The sequence below is a fragment of the Sciurus vulgaris genome (assembly GCF_902686455.1).
Source record: "Sciurus vulgaris genome assembly, chromosome: 5".
Taxonomy (NCBI): Eukaryota; Metazoa; Chordata; class Mammalia; order Rodentia; family Sciuridae; genus Sciurus; species Sciurus vulgaris.
In genome coordinates, this window is record NC_136465.1 from 39,639,864 (window position 1) to 39,654,373 (window position 14,510).

At 36.3% G+C, this 14,510-nt stretch overlaps 1 long non-coding RNA gene across 2 annotated transcripts in view; it reads left to right on the plus strand.

The window, feature by feature from the left end:
- Window positions 1-14,510, plus strand: part of LOC306662540 — a 124,067-nt gene that overhangs the window by 37,502 nt on the left and 72,055 nt on the right. The gene's annotated exons all lie outside the window — the stretch shown is intronic.

The following is a 14,510-nucleotide window of genomic DNA, read 5'->3' on the forward strand; positions in this document are numbered from 1 at the left end:
GTCAAGTCTGTTTGTATGCTCAAATGTTACGGCATAGATGTGGTGTCCCCCAAAAAGTTCAGTGGGAGACAATGCCAGAAGGTTTAGAGGAGAAATGATTGGCTTATAGTCTTAACCTAATCAGTGAGTACATTCCTGATGGGATTAACTAAGTGGTAACTGGAGGCAGGTGGGATGTGGCTGGAGGAAGTGGTTCATTGGGGGTGTGGCCATGGGGTATATATTTGTATTTGGAGCTTGGAGTCTCTTTCTTAATTTCCCGATCACTATATAAGCTGCTTTCCTCCACCTCACTCTTCCGCCATGATGTTCTGCTTCCCTCCAGCCTGGAGGAATGGAGCTGGCCTTTTATGGACTAAGCCTTCTGAAACCGTGAGCCCCAAAATAAACCTTTCCTCCTTTAAGGTTGTTCTGTTCGGGTCTTTTAGTCACAGCAGTGAAAAAGCTGACTAAGACATCAAGATTGGGTGGAGGTTTCTTTTAATACACTAATGACCTATTACCTACTGTTAATGAACATCATGCATTTCCCGGCCTTTTTTTTTTTTTTTTCTTTTCTAATAAAAACAATGCTGCTACAAACATTTTGGACATGTGCACATGGAGTACTTTCTCAGGGAAATGTACCCAAGAAAGGAATATGTGGGTCACAGTATATGTGCATCTTCAAGTTTATTAGATAATGGTAAATTGTTTTCCGAAGAATCTGGGTTAGTTTATACACCCAACAGTAGCGTGCATGAGTGCTGGTATGCTGTGTGCTATGCTCACAAAAGTTTGCTCCTTCTGCCTTTCAATGATGAATAAATCCCTTGTGAGTCAATTTGGGATGTGATAGGGGAGTTAAATAAATGGAACATCATGGGATCTGCATAGCAGCATCAGGGACCTTCAGGAAGTAGCTTGGTTTATCTTTTTTTTTTTTTTTTTGTATTAAAATGCCTGGCAGAGTGCTAGCACTTAGAGGTTTTCTAATATATTCATATTTACTAGGATATAAAATTCTAGTCCATGAATTGCCTTTCCACTTGGTTTGTATATATTTTAAATCTTTCAAAATCTTATATGCATCATATCTGCTCTGAAATAATCATAATTTCAATCTGTCATGTAGGACTTTTGTGTGGGTTTATAATGGTGGTTTTAATGACCAAAAAGCATAATGTAATATTCATATAAATAATGAGGTGGTTACATCAAAACAAAGGCAGAGAGATGCTCAGAGTCAGAGTTAATGAGAGCAGTCTTAAACATAAAAAAAAAAAAACCTCTTTGAATGCTTTTAAGTACAGTAAAATTTCAGATATGTAATTATTTGGGGTGAGCCAGGATGCAGAACAGCTGTGACTGCCGAGCTTAGCAGGTGCAGGTCCTCAGCCAATCTACAGAGGTAGCAAATTTAGGTCGCTGGGAAAGGCAGCTCGTGCTGTTCCTGTCACTTTCTAGCCATCTAAAAAATGATATGAAGTTGTTCTGCAGGAAGGCTTAGAAGATGTCAAGGAATCATCGAAGGATATGGAGAACTCAGAAAGCCCAAGGGTCACTGGGGGACACTAGGAAGAGTTACCAGGGATTGATCTTCCTTGCTACTAAATTGCCAGAAAGAATCCTGTTCACTTTGATCATGTCTCAGAGTTAGTCTCTCAATGCTTGGCACCTGCCTGTGAAATTATGTGGAGATTCAGTGCTGGCTTTGAGGGACGGGTGTCCTCTTCAGAAAACCACCAACTCACTCAGCCGCCCTTACGACAAAGCTAATCAGTGACTATCAGCATCTGAGTCAAATGCAGGACGACACCTGTGAGAAAGAGTGAAAGTCACCTAACTTCCCTTTTAGAAATAAAGTTCTGTTCAATCCAACAAATCTACCTTGCATTTTTATGATGTTCATAGCCATGAACTGGGCATCAATGAGAGACAGAAAAGAAGGAAGACATGGGACTTGCTTCAGGGAACTTGCAGGCAGACAGGTTCTTTGCTTGAAAAGGGAAGAGAGCAACAAGAATCAAGTCACGTCCCTGATCAGGCTAACTAATTCTTCACCCTAAGTTGTTTGCAAAATTATACTTTATAAATCTAACAACAGGGATTTGCAGAAAGAGATTGGCAGTGTGAACCAAGGAACTGTTCCTTCCTTGAATATATTTTGAGAGTGAAAGAGAGAAAAGGTGTGGACTAGAAATCCTCTCTGAAATGGAGAGCTGGGGAAGTCAGACCTCTCATACAGAAGAGTTCACTATCTTTGGAAAAACATTACTGGCTTCTGTGCATTCGACACTGCAGTGGGGTGAACCGGACCAACGTCAGCCCAGGAAAATTGGAACAGGCTGAACGTATCTGGAAGCAAATACTCCACAGATGGAGAGGGAAGTGGGAGGTTAGCTCAGACCACTTGATTTTAATTAAACGCCTTTCATTTTTGTGAACTTGGAAAAGAACAGGCAAGCAGAACTGATAAAAGTCCATGTGACATTGACTCTATTTCCTTAACACCTAGATAAATAACAAGAGCAAAGTCTATTAGCGCTAAATGCAGGACCTATGTTGCAATTCCCTTTCCGGAAAAGTGTGCTTGTGTTGCTGAGAAGGAGTAGGAAGAGTTTGAAAAGCATAGAATGGTAGAAGGAAGTCTTAATAATTTTTGGCACATATCTGAAGTAAGGGCAGATGTAGCAGTAATATTTTCTGTTTAGGGATGTTTGACAGAACACCTGAGAGAGAGGGAACACAGCTTCATGGTTAGTGGAACAGATGGACCAAAGGGCAGCTCAGATATTCATGTGTTAAAAATGGCCCTCCTTCTGCACTTGACTCCAGCACTCTTGGTTAACATTTAGAACGCAGCCATCCAGAAACATCATGAGGCCAGATGCAGGAACCTTGCCAGGGTCCAGGTGTACACAAGGTTGGGGGCAAACTAGTTTGTTGCCTAGAACTAATGTTGATTCAGGTTCTCTTTTTGCAGAAGGCTTTGTAAGACCATAGTGGGAAGGATGGGCAGTCTGTAGTGACACCGAGCATCTTCATTTCCACCCCTAACCTTGTCCATGTTGACCTTCTCCCTCATCCTGTTCTTTTGTTATTCAGAATCAATTAGCCAGAAAATATAGTAGCAGTTATTAATGACATTTTAATATAGGACATAACATGTAGAGGCCAGTTGTTCTCAACCAGGCATGATTTTACCCCTCAGGGGACATTTGGCACTATCTGAAAACATTTTGGGTGGTCATGACAGGAGAGGAGGATGAAACTAAGTATCCCTATGATGCACAGAACATCTACCAATTATTGGGCCAGGAATGTCAATCTTGCCAAGGTTGAAAAATCCTGGTCTACGTTACGATCTGATTTTTGGTGAGAAAAGTTGGAAAGGTTGAATCTGGGGTTGGATCAATGGTTGTGTTGGTTGATCTAATTTTGTAAGGTTGATTTTAGATTTTATTTTCATTGGCCATTAAATGTTAGCTAACAGTTTTAACGATGATTTTGCACCAATGTTCTCATAGCCCTGATTCTTAATCTTCTTATAAAAATGCTGCAGATCACACATGTGAATCTCATCTTTGTTCTGTCAGTTGCTGACTTTGGAGTCCAGAGTCTCGTTTTTGGTTAGTGGGAAGAAGTGTATTGTCTAATGATCTCTTTTGCTCCTGAGAAAATTCCATACTGACTGAGAAACAATATATTTTGCATTGCCATTGGATGAATATTTAGTCTCCTTTAGTTTACACAAATTTAATTAAAACAAATTTTATTCATAGATTCATTATTAATATTGTGAACATATTTCTGTTTACTTTAATAAAGTAAGTAAAATATCCTATGTGAGCATTGTAAATATATTCCTACTTATTTCAAAAAAGTAAATTAAAAATATATTTTGACTTCAAACAAGTAGAATGTCCTACACCTGACTGTAGTTATTCTTCCTACATGATCACTCAGGTTAACTGCTGCTTCTAGGGCAGATGGTGTGATGGCTCATTTTGCTGGGCTGCACTCCATAACTTGGGATATGGCAGAGATTTGGAGACTTAGTGCAGATGCCCAAGTGTTAGTTGACCTTGAATCTAAGTCACTCTCTATGAAAAAATCCTGAATTTCAGAGGGCCATTTTTAACATCTGAATATTTGAAGATTAAGATAAAACAATCAAACATCTAACTAAAAATATTTAATCAATCTAGTTATATCCATCCATTTAAAATCCCATTATACAATACAATAATTGAACTGTAAGTTCAGCTCATCAAAGCTTCTTTAAATAATGTATTTTCCTCATCATAGCTACTTTTCGATCTCTCCTATCTTATTTTTCATTATAGTCCATCTGTTTTTCAAGGCATGATAGTTTTAGAATTATACAGTACTGTCATTGGAAATTTTATCCCATGTTGTAGGTACCTGTTCAGATAACACAAAGAGTTACATTTTTAATTCATCTTTTTACAAAAATGTTCACAATATTCACTGGCAATTTTGAGTGCATATATAACCAGGAAAAGAAATTCTTAGAATTCTGAAGGGTGGTTTCTATGAGCAACAGTAAGCTTGCAATGATTGTGGTCATATAAGTAGAATTTGTCTTTCAAAAATCATATTTCATTGCTCATAAAAAATTCACTGAGATAGCATCCTTGAAGGTAACTGATTCTGTAAGGTCACAAAGAGAAAGCAATTTTCTCTTTTCTAAGGTACAATTATTTTTTTAGGGGGAAAAATTCTCACCTTGCTATTTGAACATACAAAGTAATTGTATTTATCTCCCTTGGTTCATTAGGTATTATTATAAGACTTACACTTTGGTTCTACTATAATTCATTTATTACCTGACTATAATATGGATACACTGAGAAGAATCTGATGTTATAGTTGAAAGCTGGTTTAAGAAGAGATTTCTTTAAATTCTAGGTTCAGTTAAATTATGCTTAACTACTTCTTTAAAACTATACTTGAGTCACACTAGTTCCTGATCCAATCCCTAAAGTGCAGAAAAGATTTACTTATTGCTTAAATAAAAGTTTTTTGAATAATACCCACATGGGACAAGCCAGAGCCCAGTTGCTCTATTTGTATAACTTTATTCTAAATACCACGTTTACCTCTGGAGAGGTAGCAGCATGTTCCTGAAGTAATTTGTAGGTTAAAAAACAAACTTTAAGGAAAAATGTGAATAAAATATTAAGCCAAAGCACATGAGTTCCAGGTGTGTCTCCAAGACAGCTTTTTGACAGATGTAAATATTTCCTGAGCAATTAAGCTTATCTTAGGTTGTGTATCATAAAGTCATTGAAACAACATAAATGTAAGTAAGGCAGTATAAGAGAATTCCACCTTGATTTCAACTTTGCCAACATTTACTACCTGGGTGACCTTGGATAGGTCACAACTGCTTTTCAGGTTTCTTTATAGCATGCTTCTCAGGGTGACTGTCAAAGACATGAAATAATGAACTTGGAAATGTCCAGTAGTTAAAAGTCAGTTGAAATCAATTGGTAAAAGTATAAAGTTTTGCTAATGATTTAGTGATTACTAATTTTGTCCTTGAATGCTAGCAATTTAATTCTACCATTTTGATGTGAAGGGTATGGATTTTATTTATTTATTTATTTATTTTTTGAGGGACGAACACAGAACTCTGTAATAAAAAAGTGGGGGAAAATCTCAAATACTTTGACTTTCAAAATCTGGAATAATGGACGTTAGGACTACATAAGTAATTTTAGGCTATTTCCAACTGGAGAGTTTCCCTGGTCCAGTTTTCAGTGGATATGGGAATATTTAACTTTCTCTCCAGGTTGTGGAGTGTTTTATTTCCTGGAACCTTTTCACATTAAGTCATGGGTTGTTCTTTGTTTTCTTGGGCCTCTAGCAATATCCGATTCAGGTCAGTATAAACTTAGAATCACACATGGAGACTTCTGGATAAGACATCAAGTTAGCATGGGAGACTGACTCTTTTCCCCAAACTCAACTAGCAAATACAAAATAAGTAACCATAGGGTGACCAGAAACTAAATCAATATAGCAACCATTGTGATAACAAAGGTTGTCGGGGTCATCTTCTGGGAGGTGAAATGGTCTCTCAAACTTGAAGAGAAACAGACTCCACTAGCTAGGGATGCTGTGGGAAGGAGCATGCTAATCGTCTTCACCTTTTCATCCTACACTGCCTTGGATGGATCATTGTTTTCTCCAGTGCCCTATAGGTGGGGGCCCAGCAGCCCTAGGCCAGCACTGGATGAGGACGGTAACTTGGAATGCTGGAGAGAAGCACCATTAACCACCATATCTCAGGTGGGATACTGGCTCCCTCTTCTTGGCTAACGAACAAGACAAATAGAAAAGAGAAAAGCAGATCTCAGAAAGAGCAATTTCCAGGCAGAAGAGGTGGGAAGTGAGTGAGTGAGTGATGGTGGGAACTGGGTGGGAATAGAGAATTCCACATTTGAAATAACAGAGGCTCTTCTCTGTCATTTCCAAGACTCCCAAACATACCAGGAGGAGCGCACATACCTGCTCTCTGCTTTCATCCCTCTTACGTCAGTATCACTAGCCAAGGTGGTTGATGGTCCTAAGGGCATTTGAGTTCCTAGGAAGAGAGGACAACAGGATCTGAGGAGAAGCACTGGACCCTTAAAAGAAAGCCAGGTACTAATGGCCCTTCTCAGAGGAAGCCGAATTAATGGCCCAGAAAAACGATTTGAAATAATAAGATAAATATCTAGAGGAGGAGAGATTATTACAAATAAGAAGCAGGAACAATCAGTGAAGAAGAAACAGAGATAGGAAGAAAACATATAATTGCAGTGAGATGAAGTATCTGGCTAATAAATTTTCCCTGGAGGCTCTACAAAGGGATAAAAGATGGAAAATGCCTAAGAAGAGCTAAAATATAGAGGACAGAAGAAGAGTGGAGTAGAGAATTGTTTTTGTTGTTGAAATAATGGTTAAGAATTCAAGAAAGTTGGAGGAGTCAGATCAAAAGGGCTTTATAGAGCAATAGACAATATCAATAAAGAGAATCCCAAATCTTGACACATTATGTGTAATTTAAAATACCAATGACAAAATTCTAAAAGCATCCAGTTAAAAACATTATTTCACTATCAACTTTGTTACAGGATTAAATATAAAACTTGCATAAGATAAAGATGATTGGCATCAAACTCTTTAACAACTAGAATATTAAAGTAAGATTTTTAAAACATTGAAGGAAAATGACCTCAGACCTAGAATTGTGCATACATATAAACATTAGGGTGAATAAAACAAAGACCTTCCAAGACACACATAAAAGGTAAAGACACATAAAACCTTATGGAAGACATTTTATGGAAGGTACTCTACAGAGAAAATGAAGATATGAAAAGATAGTTTAAGGTACACTAAATAAATACTGGTAAGACAAAAAAGTATTATTTGCATATGTGTATAACTGTGCTGTCCAATAGACAATCTTTTTGTTTTGGTGAATATAATCTGTGCTGATCATGGTTTAGAATAGTCCTAAACCATATGCAGTTATTAAAATGTAAAGTGTGACCAAGGAACTGACTTTTTAATTTAATTGAATTTCATTGTATTTACATTTGAATGGACATATGTTGTTAGTGGCTACTACATTATACAGAGTAGCTCTATAATAATCCAGATATACTGTTGTATCAAGCTCTGCTTAAAGGTAAGGAATGAGTAGAGGATTTTGGAAACATGCTGAGCTTCTTATCTTGCTCAGAGAAAAGTAATAATGTGCTCTAAGATAAAGTTTGAGATTTGGCATATTAACTGAAATCAACTGAAAAATAGACATTGAATTTTAGCTTTCAGGATAGAAGAAAAAACTGATCTTTTAACAGAAAGCAGGAAGGGAGAAAAAATAAAGTATGGTTCATAAAAAATATGAAATAGAATGACAGTTATAAGTTGTAGTATAACAATAATTAAAGTAAATAAACATGCAGATAGGGAAATAATATGCTATAATACATTGTCTATAAGAGATTTAAGACAAAAGAAAAAAATAAAAGAGCTAGTTAAAATATATGATGTATCATCATTTTTATTATGTATTTTAATAAAAAAATACAAGATAATCTGTTAAACTATGTAAGTGAAATATATGGATATTAAATATATTTAAAAAGATAGGTAAAAAGAAAATAACCAGAAATGTATACATCTCCCGGTATGATGAAGAAAGACAAGTTATGGGGGAAAAGTAGTTATACCAACAATTGCAACTGGAGTTAACATATTTTCAAGAAGGCATACTGATTATGGAGACAAAAAAAAATATGAATTTATTAGGTTAAAAAACCTTCTCATCAATAGATGTACATAGATGTTTATTTTCCAAAAAAAAGAACAGTTCTCTCTGCACATAGTGAATATTTATAAATCCACTCTTAAACTCTGTGCAATTAAGATCACAAGAAATTAGATCAATAGCAAAAAGATAGTTTTAAAGCACATACAGAAAACCTTATATTTCACAGATCCAAATATGATAATAGTATATCATGAACAATGAATGACTAAAAATTTGAGAACTAAGGTGAAATAGATGAATTTCTAGAGTTATATGTAATATCAAAACTGTTCCAGAATTAAATGAAAAAGTTGCACGAGATAAGCATCATGGAAGAAGTTAAAATGTAATCAAATACTTTTCCTCTCCAAAGAACTCCAATACCAGATAGCTTTGTTTGTTTATATCTCCAGCTATGGGGAGTGAATCCAGGCCTCACACATGCTGAGCACATGTTCCACCCCCACCGAGCTACAGCCCCAGCCCTGCTGCCATGTAACTTTAAGTGTGAGTTCTATCAAACTTTCATGGGGCAGATAATCTATTTTATACAAGAGACCTATTAAGGCAAACACAATTAAATATAATAATATATTAAAGCACATCATAAACAAATGTACTTTTCCCCAAGGTACACAATGGCATTTTAATATCATATTCTATTAAAGTAATGAACATACCCACTAGAAAGTTATAGTTGTATAGCCTTTAAAATGGGAAAGATGCCACATATTCACATCACATTGAAGGTCTTAGTTCATGCAAGAAGAAAAAAATGCATAAGAATCAGAAAGATAGCAAGAGCATCATTTATTTCCAGGTGATAGGATCCTCTTAAATAGAAAACCAAACAAAATCCATAGAGAAATATAGTAGTGATAGAAGTAAGCAAGGTTCTTTGACATAGGATAGGCATCTGAAGTCAGTAGTGCTCAATAACAAACTTGAAAATATAATGAAAATTAAAATATTAAATACTATTAATTTAAATAATATTAAAATATTATTCCTTTTCTTCCCTTCCTCTCTCTGTGCCCACCTCCCACCTCCTTGTCTTTCCTCCCTCTCCCTGTTGCTCTCTCTTTCTCTCTCATTTTCTTGCTAGGCTCCTATGAGGAGAGCCAGCCTCCTGGCTGTGAGTCTTGCTGTGCAGAGGGTTCATGTGATAAGGAAATGATTAAAAGCCAGTGAGAAAATGGATTCTGACAGGGATCAAGTGAGTGATCCTATAAAGAAACTTGCCCCAGTTGATCCTTTAGAGGAAATCTTGATTGAAGCCCTGAGAGGCTCGAGGCAAAGACCACCAACTAGGCCACCTCTAGATTTCCAACTCACAGAGATTAATGTTTATTCTCATTTAAGCTTCTAATTTTTGAAGCAATTTGTTATGTAGCAATAGCTAACTAATACAATTATCTAAAATAAGATAAACAATGAGCTAAAGAGGAATGTCGATGATAATGTGTCTCAAAATGAGAACTATGATTAACTTATGAGACAAATAAATAGCAAGAAAAACAAACCAAAAAGCTGGTCATGTTTTCATTAAGGGCTTGGAATCATTGGGTTCACTTAATTAAAACTAAAAAACTTGTGTCATGAGGCATGACAGATACTGTACGTTCACTCATTTTAACTCCTTCCTTCCTTGTCTCCCTGCACAGGAGAACAAATTACTTGTGTTTCCATCCTTCCCATAGCTGACCGTGATCAGGGACACAGTCTGGGTGGGAAGATCAAGATAAAACTCCTCAAGTAGGGTTTTATTTTTTCATATTAAAAAATAAATTCTCCAGGGAAAGGCTCTTCACCTTCACAGCCTGCATATTCTTTCTGCTTTGAATGTGAGTGATATTTAGAAATGCAAGACATCTTGTAACCATGAATCTTTAAATATCTCATGGTGACTGGGCATTGAGGCCCTAATTTTTAAAATGTACAATTAAAGTAAATAATTTAGAGATCTGTATTCATCTTTTTATTTTTTTGAGGTTTCAACTGAGGTTCATTTTATTCACATATGAATATCCAGTTATAATACCATTTGTTATTCTGCTGAATTACTGCGTTCTTTGTCAAAAGTCAATTGGCACCCACATTTGCATTCACAACAACTCAGGAGGTTGAGGCAGGAGATGCAAGTTCAAGGTCAGTCTAGAAAACTTGGCGAGATCCTCTGTGTTCCATGTGTTTCTCTCTCTCTCTCTTTCTGTCCCTCTTTTCCTCATTTCATATACTCTTCAATTTAATAGTTCAACAAAAGATGAAATGAATGACTCATTTCTTCAATTTTCCACTTCTGGGAAAAATGGTTTCAGGATCTGGAGCCAGATTAAGCTTTCCATTTTGGGCGCTGAGTCTCTACGCCCTGGTTCTCACACCTGGATCCTACTCGATTCCTCCAAGCATGTAGAAGATGGAAGGCCAAGGATTTGTCAGTCATAGCCCAAGTAGTAGAGGCTTCCTGTATTCATCATTCATCTTTGATTAACACCTTTGCATGGTTGTTGGTGAGTTACTTTTTTGTTAATATATATTTAATTGTCAACAGACCTTTATTTTTGTTTATTTATATATCATGCTTAGAATTGAACCCAGTGCCTCACACATGCTAGGCAAGTGCTCTACCACTGAGCCATAACCCCAGTCTCCTTTTTATTGATTTTTGATTTACCTCATTTAATTTCCATTCTCTCCTTAACCCAGTTCACATGGTGTTCTGAGTCATTACTTTACTGTTGCAATTGTCATCTGGGATTAGCCCAAGTGTGTCCTGCCATGATGCTAAGAACGGTAGAGTAGGAAGCTGGAAGGATCCTGGGTTCCTGACGGCCTTGCTGAGGTAAAGTATAGTCTAGGTTCCATTTTATTGTGTCAAATATTACATTTTAAAGCCATGTGGTACATTTTCTGCTATTACCAGCTGAATATATTCCTAACTGAAACCAATGAAATAATTTTGATTTTTGTATATAAATTTGCTATACTGCATAAAACTAATTTAAATTGAGTACTTTGGGAGAGGCATAAAATTTCTCAGATTATCTCAGTTAAGAACCAGCAAAATTCAGAGAATTTTATGAATAAAATTAGGAGAATTTTATGAATGTCTATTGCATGAAATTACATTGTCATGTAATTTCCATATAATGGGGAAAAAATGCTATGCAAAATTAGTCAAAGAGCGCAAAAGACCTAAATCTTCCTTTGGTGTTCATTTGATGAAGATCCAGGAATCTGGACTGAATTGAACCTGATTTCAATAAATTTCAAACTCACCCAGGTATGTAATAGCTCAAAAAGTCCCACCCCACACCCTTTTTTATTGCAGTTTTTAACTTCAGAGATTTTTCCAGGGTTATTAAACGGAATTTCTACAACAACCTGAAATCTGGTGTTAGAATGAGATTAAGTTATACAGTACAATGAGTCCACCTCTATTTTACTTCTTACTTTTGCTTCCTAAGAAATACACCTAAATTATAAGTTTAGAGCAGCATTCAGCCACCATCCAGTAAAGAGTACATTAATGGTCTGAGAGTTCAATAAATCTCTGTTTTACTCAGGGTACTTTATGTCCAGCAATAGAAACCAACTCTGGCTGGTTTATAAGAAGGGGACTTTTCAGGGAGGATCTTGGGCCATTCACAGAATTACCAGAATAGTGGAGAATCAGACACTGAAAACGGGCAGGCGGGCAGGTACCGCGGGAGGTGATAGAAGCTGACCAAAGCTAAATTTTCATCTGGTACAGTCTGGTAGGGACATTTCTCTTGTCATGGAATGAGGAAGCCAATGCTGGTCCTGGATATTGCAGCAATCACAGATCCTGGTCACCACCCCTGGTTCTACTGACCTGGAAAGAGAAAGGTATTACCACTGATTCTGGCACAGAATTCTGTGACCCAGCATCTTTGCTCACTTGCAACACATTTAAAGTCACGGGCGCCAGTGTTTAACTGCTTAAACTAGCTAAATAAATAAATAAAAATTTAAAGCAATAGAAAGATGGCACAATTTTCTACTTATGTCCTAAATGTTTTGGAATTTATTCCCATATTGCTGAATCTTTTAGGAAAAAATGATGTAAAAATGGGGAAAACAAAAAGAAGAAAATACGAACATGACTATTTGATGGAATAATGAAATGAAATAATCAAACAATGTCAAAGACCTTAGTATATTACATATAAAACAAGAAACTAAAATGTGACTCTGTTGCATATATTGGATTCATCTGGCTCTGAGTGTAGTGCCAATGCAGGAAAAATAAGTATGTTAACTTTCTCCTTTACTCTCAGGAAATTCAATCAAATGAGTCTTTAAATATCTCATGGTCACTGGGCATCCAGGCCCTAATTTTAAAAATGTACACTTGAACAGTTCAGAAATCCGTTTACCTTAGACCAACACGTTTCCAAGGTTGTTTATACAATGTAGTGTTTTGGGTGCATAACTTGGCGCTTGTGGTTTCACTTCCTCCAAACATTTTCCTTTTCTGTTATTTTTGATTTATTTCTCTAAGTTTCCATTCCCTCACTTTACCAAGTTCACATGGTGTGTTGAGTAATGACTTTATTGTTGTAATTGTCATCGGGAGCAGCCTGTTTGTGTTGGAGAATTGCAAGTGTCCTTACCTGAGTGCAGGCTTCGACAAGTTTGTATTATTCATGAGGAAGGACCATGAATTGTAGGAGTGGGTAAGAAAGAACACCAAGACTTGATTTAACGCTCTTTCGGTAGAACAGAGGAAAACAGATGGCCTGAAAGATTTTTGGTATCAGATCTGAACTCTCATCAGTCAAGGGGAGATGTTTTCAAAACTGGATGGTCAAAATGGCATCCCAGGAATTTTTCTACTCCCATTCTTGAATAGGAGAGTCTAAAAGACAAGACAAAGAATTCCTCACCCTTCAGCATTTTTTATGTAAAATGATGAAATTTAGAAGAAAATTGGAAACAGCCAAGTTCTGAGAATTATACACAAAGAACTAACTGTCCTGTGGTCATTGTTTGGGTTAATACTATTGAATGTTTGGGGGAATTTGATTTTGATTGAATCCAGGAATCTTTTCCCAGATGACCAGATTGTCTTGTGGATATATGTTCCTGCAGTATTCCTTCATTGCGCTAGTTACACATTTAATTTCTTCATTGTCTTCTCCTCCAGTATATAAGTTTCAGAGGGGAGAAACTGGTTTCACCTTGTACCCGCTCATTCCCTCACTAGCACATACATTCTTGGCACACACATTGTAAGTCCTCCATTATTTGTTGAATAATTGGCAAACAGGAGCATGGAAGTGAATGAATTTATATGTAGAAAATTTCATTTTGAAGATCTGCGTGGAATAGAAGGCAGGGGGTAAATATTCTGTTTAAGTCAATCTCATTTTTTTTCCCCCCAGTCTCATTTCTTGACTCTTTGAGGATCTTGCTAGTTTGACTCATTTCCAAGATTTTATGTCTGGTTTGTCATTGTCCCCTGCAAATCCTTGGAAAGAACTAATCCTATGTACAAAGGACTTTTCATAAATATTTATTTTTTAGATATTGTTCATTTTTGACTGATCTGGGGGTCTTGGCTACAATTTTTTTCAGCTGGGTTTGGTATGACTCTAGTTGACTATGGAATCTGAGGTTATCCTGAACAGATGTTAGGCCTAGAATTGGTTCTAACATACACATTATTGGTTCTAACATAATGTGTGCGTGTGTGTGTGTATACACGTGCACATATGTGCATGTGCGTGCTTATGAAGTCAGGTCAAACCTCTTTTGACTGCTCTACGATGACCCAGTTTTTCAAAGAAGGAATATGCAAGCATTCATTAAATATACTTACTGAGCAGTAAGGATTGTAAATTTTACATATTGCCTACAAAGTTCAGTCGCATGATTATTGTCACTGATCTAGAAATATTTCTAAAGTATTACATAGCAGTATTATTATTACTTTTGACTTACCACTGATCTGGAAATATTTGTAAAGTATTACATAGCAGTACTATTATTTTCTACTGTGCCATTATTTTTCTAGCTTCCAGGCTTTTGTGTTTAGTCTCTATTTTGTTTGAAAAATTTCTTATTATTCTCCTCTTCACAACTCTTTTACTTCTCCTACCCCATCCCCCTGCAAAAATAAATAAAAACCTCACTACTATATATATATATATATATTTGTACATACACACAC